Source organism: Cryptotermes secundus, unplaced genomic scaffold, assembly GCF_002891405.2.
Source record: "Cryptotermes secundus unplaced genomic scaffold, Csec_1.0 scaffold1725, whole genome shotgun sequence".
NCBI classification, from domain to species: domain Eukaryota; kingdom Metazoa; phylum Arthropoda; class Insecta; order Blattodea; family Kalotermitidae; genus Cryptotermes; species Cryptotermes secundus.
In genome coordinates this window covers 1,146-9,613 of record NW_019735581.1, presented here as the reverse complement: position 1 = coordinate 9,613, position 8,468 = coordinate 1,146, and the positions used below count along the sequence as shown (strand labels likewise).

The window sequence follows — 8,468 nt, the reverse complement described above, 5'->3', positions numbered from 1 at the left end:
GTGTAGTTAGTTATTGTAGTGTTTGAAGAATGTTAGTATTTCCATTCAGCCACACTGGATACAGAAGTTTGCATAGAGAATTTCTAGTTCCCATTGAAGAATTTTTTGAATTTATGTCTTAGTTCTCTGTGACTGAGTGGTGTGTATATTGTGTGTTGTTTTGGTTACAGTGTGGTCAAGTGTAAAGTGAAGTTTAAATTTTCTAGTGTGACACCGTATTTTTGTGTGTAATATTTACAGTGATGTGTAGTGAGTTATTCTAGTGTTTCAAGAATGTTAGGATTTCCATTCAGCCACATTGGATTCAGAAGTTTCCACTTTCTTGTACATATCTTGTTTGTATGAAGATTTCTTGCTTATAACAATGTGGTATGATAAGCGAAACACATGTTGTGGTTGGTGCTATGCTGGAAATCGTGTTAAATGATAGTGTGAAATGTTCACAATTGTGTGTAGAGAATGTGTTATAGCTTGAAGAATGATGGCAAGTGATTTCTAAGTTAGATGTATATTTCGGGGTGATAGACAAAGGAATGCATTATTGCCATTTAATCTTACAGGCTTACATGTGCTAGGAATTAATATAGGTGATCAAGGAATTATGTTCTTTCCATCTATTAAACGACTTAGAGAATGACATTGTTTACAGAATTGCACGAGTTATTACAGCTGACAGTCTTGTAATGGTATTTTATAGTTTAGCCTAGAAGATATATAGTGAAGTGTTCGTTTTTTGTTTATGTTGAATTATATATTGTTACGTTCAGATCGTAATCAATGATTTTCCCTATCCACTATTTGAGCACTAGTGTTGTGGGGTGGATACCTTTCATATGAAGCATATGTATGTCGTTGATATATGTCGAAAACGTTTGGAAATTGTAAGAGTAAATAAAGATAATTGTGATATCTTGCACTTGAGAGCGTTTTGAAATATCAGTATTTCGGAAAAATAAATTTTCGTCCACTATAAATATCGTAGTATTTTCCAGGTTTCATAGATTATGTAGAGATTAACAGAAAAATTATGCAAGAGTTCATGACGTGAGAAATTTCGGAAAAAAAAATGTCACGTAAAAATATGATTTACTACGCTGTCATATGAATTAAATCGTAAGATATTGGCGACGGCCAAACCGTGTTTAACTGATCATAACGATGCGCAGAAGTCGTTTGCGCACACCTATAATAATGTACAAACACATCCTAACATTAGCATAAATTATCGAACTTGGCCACCTCGAAAGTATAGATGGATGCGCAGTGGTCTTCTGCGCAATCCTAATCTGACCAACGTAAACTAACTTAACTTAAACTAACTTAATCTAACATCAGCGATCCAAGGGCCAGCCCCCAGGTTTACAGGTGGGTGTGCAGTAGTTCATTGCGCACACACAAAAGTGATGTCATTTACGAAGCTGCTATTTAACCGAACGTAATATAGGACTGCCGTAACGTGGAATATAAGTCGAAATATGACGGTATGTATAAAATTGAGCGACTTAACTGTTTTTCCACCCAAAGTATAAATTTGTGTTTTTATATTCCGAGGTTATATTGCTACGTGATATCTTAGATTGTGTCGAGAACGCCGCTCCCACCACAAGAGTTTGCGAATCCCCCACGGTAATATAAATGATTACAGAATATCACATATTATGGCATTATGCTGCCCTCCAATGGCATAACTTTATGATAAAATATCTTTGTCAGTGAAATCGTTCCCTTGTTTCTCATGTATGGATACGCGACCAATTGAGTGAGTGGTGGGCATTTGTTTCGCCCGAATTTCCCTTCGTTGATAGGAAGTCGAATAATTTTATACACGAAAATGCGTAAAAAATAAGGTGAAAAATTACCGTCCTGTAATCGGACTGATATTCCAATCTTTCTGTTTCAGTCATGTTAAGAGGTTGTCCGCCCTGTCAGTGTGACCTAAATACCCGGTGTGCATCATCAAGGTTGGTTTCATTCCGGGTATGAAGAGGTATTTATAAATAATAAGAGGGTGTTATGTGTATGTTTATATACATATATGTACATGTTGTGATTAATTGTGTGCCTGAAAGTATATGTTAAAGATTCAGTGAGATAGTGCAAATGGTAGGTGTTAATGTGTGTATTAACCTGGACCGAGTAATGGCCAGTGCACGAAATTTTACAAACATGAGTTTCATCTGTTCCACAACGAAATCGAAGTATTTTCCCTCTGAACCATGAAATTGAAGTATGTGTGAAGGAAGAATACATGATAAAAGTGATTTAACGAAATTAAGTGAATATAAGAATAGTGGGTGTGTAGTGAGGCAATGTGTCTTTGAGGTTTTTCTTGCACTATTAATAATATCGTGTGAATTATGTGGAGTGGTTTGGATGAAATGTGTTTTAGTGGTTATAAAGATAAAGAGTGAAATATATTTAATGAGTGCATATTTGGTATGACAGAAAAGAGGGTGTAGTTTTGGTAGGTATCCTCTGAATATTACATGTGTGTGTAGTTTGTTAGTCAGAATGATACGTTTTTTTTGTTTTTTTATTATAAGTACTTGTAAGAAGGGGGTGCAAATTGAATTTGTAGTTCCCATTAAAGAAGGTGTTTTTTGAATTTATGTCTTAGTTCTCTGTGACTGAGTGGTGTGTATAGTGTGTTGTTCTGGCTACAGAGTTGTCAATTGTAAATTGAAGTTTATATTTTCTAGTGTGGTGTATTTTTGTGTGTAATATATAGAGTGATGTGTAGTGAGATATTGTGGTGTTTCAAGAACGTTAGGATTTCCATTCAGCCACTCTGGATAAAGAAGTTTGCAAAGAGAATTTCTAGTTCCCATTGAAGAATGTTTTGAATTTATGTCTTAGTTCTCTGTGACTGAGTGGTGTGTATAGTGTGTTGTTTTGTTTACAGTGTTGTCAAATGTAAATATAAGTTTAAATTTTCTAGTGTGACAATGTATTTTTGTGTGTAATATATAGAGTGATGTGTAGTGATTTATTGTAGTGTATCAAGAATGTTTGGATTTCCTTTCAGCCACATTTGATTCAGAAGTTTCCACTTTCTTGTACTTATCTTGTTTGTATGAAGATTTCTTGCTTATAACAAGGTGGTATGATAAGTGAAACACATGTTGTGGTTGGTGCTATGCTGGAAATCGTGTTAAATGACAGTGTGAAATGTTCACAGTGGTGTGTAGAGAAAGTGTTATAGCTTGAAGAATGATGGCAAGTGATTTCTAAGTTAGATGNAAAAAAAAATGTCCCGTAAAAATATGATTTACTACGCTGTCATATGCATTAAATCGTAAGATATTTCCGACGGGCAAACCGTGCTCAACTGATCATAACGATGTGCAGAAATCGTTTGCGCACACCTATAACAAAGTACAATCACAACCTAACATTAGCATAAATTATCGAACTTGGCCACCTCCAAAGTATAGTTGGATGCGCACTAGTCATCTGCGCGAACCTCATCTGACCAACGTAAACAAACTTAACCTAACCTAACATCAGCAATCCAAGGGCCAGCCCCCAGGTTTACAGGTGGGTGCGCAGTAGTTCATTGCGCACACACAAAAGTGACGTCATTTAAGAAGCTGCTACTTAACCGAATGTAATATAGGACTGTCGTAACTTGGAATATAAGTCGAAATATGAAGTTATGTATAAAATTGGGCGTATTAACTGTTTTTCAACCCAAAGTATAAATTTTTGTTGTTATATTCGGAGGTTACGTGATAGCTTAGATTGTGTCGAGAAAGCCGCTCCCACCTCAAGAGTTTGCGAATCCCCCACAGTAATATAAATGATTACTGAATATCACATATTATGGCATTATGCTGCCCTCCAATGGCATAACATTATGACGAAAAATCTTTGTCAGTGAAATCGTTCCCTTGTTTCTCGTGTATGGACTCGCGACCAATTGAGTGAGTGGTGGGCATTTGGTTCGCCCGAAATTCCCTTCGTGAATAGGAAATCGAGTAATTTTATACACGAAAATTGGTAAAAAAAAGTGTGAAAAATTACCGTCCTATAATCGGACTGATATTCGAATATTTCTGTTTCAGTCATGTTCAGAGGATGGCCGCCCTGTCAGTGTGACCTAAATACCCGGTGTTCACCATCAAGTTTGGTTTCTTTCCTGGTATGAAGAGGTATTTATAAATAATAAGGTGTATGTTTATATACATATATGTAAATGTTGTGATTAATTGTGTGCCTGAAAGTATATGTTAAAGATGCAGTGAGATAGTGCAAATGGTAGGTGTTAATGTGTGTATTATACTGGACCTTGTAATGGACAGTGCACGTAATTTTACAAACATGAGACATGAGTTCCCTCTGTTCCACAATGAAATCGAAGTATTTTCCCTCTGAACCATGAAACTGAAGTATGTGTGAAGGAAGAATACATGATAAAATTGATTTAACGAAATTAAGTGAATATAAGAATAGTGGGTGTGTAGTGAGGCAATGTGTCTTTGAGGTTTTCTTGCACTATTAATAATATCGTGTGAATTATGTTGAGTGGTTTGGATGAAAAGTGTTATAGTGGTTATAGAAATAGAGAGTGAATTATATTTAATGAGTGCATATTTGGTATGACAGAAAAGAGGGTGTAGTTTTGGTAGGTATCCTCTGAATATTACATGTGTGTGTAGTTTGTTAGTCAGAATGATAAGTTTTTTTTTGTTTTTTTATTATAAGTACTTGAAAGTAGAGGGTGCANAAAGTGAATTTGTAGTTCCCATTGAAGAAGTTATTTTTTGAATTTATGTCTTAGTTCTCTGTGACTGAGTGGTGTGTATAGTGTGTTGTTCTGGCTACAGTGTTGTCAAGAGTTAATTGAAGTTTATATTTTCTAGTGTGGCGTATTTTTGTGTGTAATATATAGAGTGATGTGTAGTGAGTTATTGTAATGTATCAAGAATGTTAGGATTTCCTTTCAGCCACATTTGATTCAGAAGTTTCCACTTTCTTGTACTTATCTTGTTTGTATGTAGATTTCTTGCTTATAACATGGTGGTATGATAAGCGAAACACATGTTGTGGTTGGTGCTATGCTGGAAATCGTGTTAAATGACAGTGTGAAATATTCACAGTGGTTTGTAGAGAATGTGTTATAGCTTGAAGAATGATGGCAAGTGATTTCTAAGTTAGATGTATATTTCGGGGTGATAGACAAAGGATTGCATTATTGCCATCTAATCTTACAGGGTTACATGTGCTAGGAAGTAGTATAGAGGATCAGGGAATTATCTTCTTTCCATCTATTAAACTACTTAGAGAATGACATTGTTTACAGGATTGCACGAGTTGTTACAGCTGACAGTCTTGTAATGGTATTTTATAGTTTAGTCTAGAAGATATATAGTGAAGTGTTCGTTTTTTGTTTATGTTGAATTATATATTGTTAGGTTCAGATCGTAATCAATGATTTTCCCTTTCTACTATTTGAGCACTAGTGTTGTGGGGTGGATACTTTCATAAGAAGCATATGTATGTCCTTGAGATATGTCGAAACTTTTGGAAATTGTAAGAGAAAATCAAGATAATTGTGATATCATGCACTTGAGAGAGTTTTGAAATATCAGTATTTCGGAAAAATGCATTTTCGTCCACTATAAATATCGTAGTATATTCCAGGTTTCATAGATTATGTAGAGTTTAACAGAAAAATTATGCAAGAGATTATGACGTGAGAAATTTCGGAAAAAAAATGGCCCGTAAAAATATGATTTACTACGCTGTCATTTGCATTAAATCATAAGATATTGCCGACGGCCAAACCGTGCTTAACTGATCATAACGATGGACAGAAATCGTTTGCGCACACCTATAACAATGTACAATCAAAAATTAACCTTAGCATAAAATATCGCACTTGGCCACCTCCAAAGTATAGATGGATGCGCAGTAGTCATCTGCCCAAACTCATCTGACCAACGTAAACTAACTTATCCTAACCTAACATCAGCAATCCAAGGGCCAGCCCCCAGATTTACAGGTGGGTGCGCAGTAGTTCATTGCGCACACACAAAACTGACGTCATTTACGAAGCTGCTATTTAACCGAACGTAATATAGGACTCTCGTAACGTGGAATATAAGTCGAAATATGAAGTTATGTATAAAATTGGGCGTATTAACTGTTCTTCAACCCAAAATATAAATTTTTGTTGTTATATTCCGAGGTTATATTGCTACGTGATAGCTTAGATTGTGTCGAGAATGCCGCTCCCACCTCAAGAGTTTGCGAATCCCCCACGGTAATATAAATGATTACTGAATATCACATATTATGGCATTATGGTGTCCTCCAATGGCATAAAATTATGACGAAAAATCTTTCTTGTCAGTGAAATCGTTCCCTTGTTTCTCGTGTATGGACACGCGACCAATTGAGTGAGTGGTGGGCATTCGTTTCGCCCGAAATTCCCTTCGTGGTTAGGAAGTCGAATAATTTTATACACGAAAATGTTTAAAAAACAGGGTGAAAAATTAACGTCATGTAATTTTTCTGATATTCGAATGTTTTTGTTTCAGTCATGTTAAGAGTATGGCCGCCCTGTCAGTGTGACCTAAATACCCGGTGTGCACCATCAAGTTTGGTTTCTTTCCTGGTATGAAGAGGTATTTATAAATAAAAAGAGGGTGTTATGTGTATGTTTATATACATATATGTACATGTTGTGATTAATTGTGTGCCTGAAAGTATATGTAAAACATTCAGTGAGATAGTGCAAATGGTAGGTGTTAATGTGTTTATTATCCTGGACCGAGTAATTGCCTGTGCACGAAATTTTACAAACATGAGTTTCCTCTGTTCCACAACGAAATCGAAGTATTTTCCCTCTGAACCATGAAACTGAAGTATGTGTGAAGGAAGAATACATGATAAAAGTGATTTAACGAAATTAAGTGAATATAAGAATAGTGGGTGTGTAGTGAGGCAATGTGTCTTTGAGGTTTTCTAGCACTATTAATAATATCGTGTGAATTATGTGGAGTGGTTTGGATGAAAGTGTTTTAGTGGTTATAGAAATAGAGAGTGAATTATATTTAATGAGTGCATATTTGGTATTACAGGAAAGAGGGTGTAGTTTTGGTAGGTATCCTCTGAATGTTATATGTGTGTGTAGTTTGTTAGTCAGAATGATACGTTTTTTGTATTATTATAATTACTTGTAAGAAGAGGGTGCAAAGTGAATTTGTTTTTCCCATTGAAGAAGGTATTTTTTGAATTTATGTCTTAGTTCTCTGTGACTGAGTGGTGTGTATAGTGTGTGTTGTTTTGGCTACAGTGTTGTCAAGTGTAAAGTGAAGTTTAAATTTTCTATTGTGACAATGTATTTTTGTGTGTAATGTATAGAGTGATGTGTAGTGAGTTATTGTAGTGTATCAAGAATGTTAGGATTTTCTTTCAGCCACATTTGATTCAGAAGTTTCCACTTTCTTGTACTTATCTTGTTTGCATGAATATTTCTTTCTTATAACAAGGTGGTATGATAAGTGAAACACATGTTGTCGTTGGTGCTATGCTGGAAATCGTGTTAAATGACAGTGTGAAATATTCACAGTGGTGTGTAGAGAATGTGTTATAGCTTGAAGAATGATGGCAAGTGATTTCTAAGTTAGATGTATATTTCGGGGTGATAGACAAAGGATTGCATTATTGCCATCTAATCTTACAGGCTTACATGTGCTAGGAAGTAGTATAGGGGATCAGGGAATTATCTTCTTTCCATCTATTAAACTACTTAGAGAATGACATTGTTTACAGGATTGCACGAGTTGTTACAGCTGACAGTCTTGTAATGGTATTTTATAGTTTAGTCTAGAAGATATATAGTGAAGTGTTCGTTTTTTGTTTATGTTGAATTATATATTGTTAGGTTCAGATCGTAATCAATGATTTTCCCTTTCTACTGTTTGAGCCCTAGTGTTGTGGGGTGGATACCTTTTATAAGAAGCATATGTATGTCGTTGAGATATGTCGAAACTTTTGGAAATTGTAATCAATGATTTTCCCTTTCTACTATTTCAGCCCTAGTGTTGTGGGGTGGATACCTTTTATATGAAGCACATGTATGTCGTTGAGATATGTCGAAACTTTTGGAAATTGTAAGAGAAAATCAAGATAATTATGATATCATGCACTTGAGATAGTTTTGAAATATCAGTATTTCGGAAAAATGCATTTTCGTCCACTATAAATATCGTAGTATATTCCAGGTGTCATAGATTATGTAGAGTTTAACAGAAAAATTATGGAAGAGATTATGACGTGAGAAATTTCGGAAAAAGAATGACCCGTAAAAATATGATATACTACGCTGTCATATGCATTAAATCGTAAGATATTGCCGACGGCAAAACCGTGCTTAACTGATCATAACGATGCGCAGAAATCGTTTGCGCACACCTATAACAATGTACAATCACAACCTAACATTAGCATAAATTATCGAA

General features: G+C 35.2%; 1 long non-coding RNA gene across 2 annotated transcripts in view; it reads left to right on the top strand.

Moving 5' to 3' along the window:
- Nucleotides 1-8,468, top strand: part of LOC111869698 — a 10,078-nt gene that overhangs the window by 809 nt on the left and 801 nt on the right. Inside the window, exons 2-4 of one of the 2 annotated variants that reach the window (XR_002843705.2) lie at nt 1,901-1,961; nt 4,065-4,151; nt 6,543-6,629. This is a non-coding gene — a long non-coding RNA (uncharacterized LOC111869698). The remainder of the gene's footprint in view (nt 1-1,900; nt 1,962-4,064; nt 4,152-6,542; nt 6,630-8,468) is intronic. The other variant, XR_002843706.2, reaches the window with a different exon arrangement.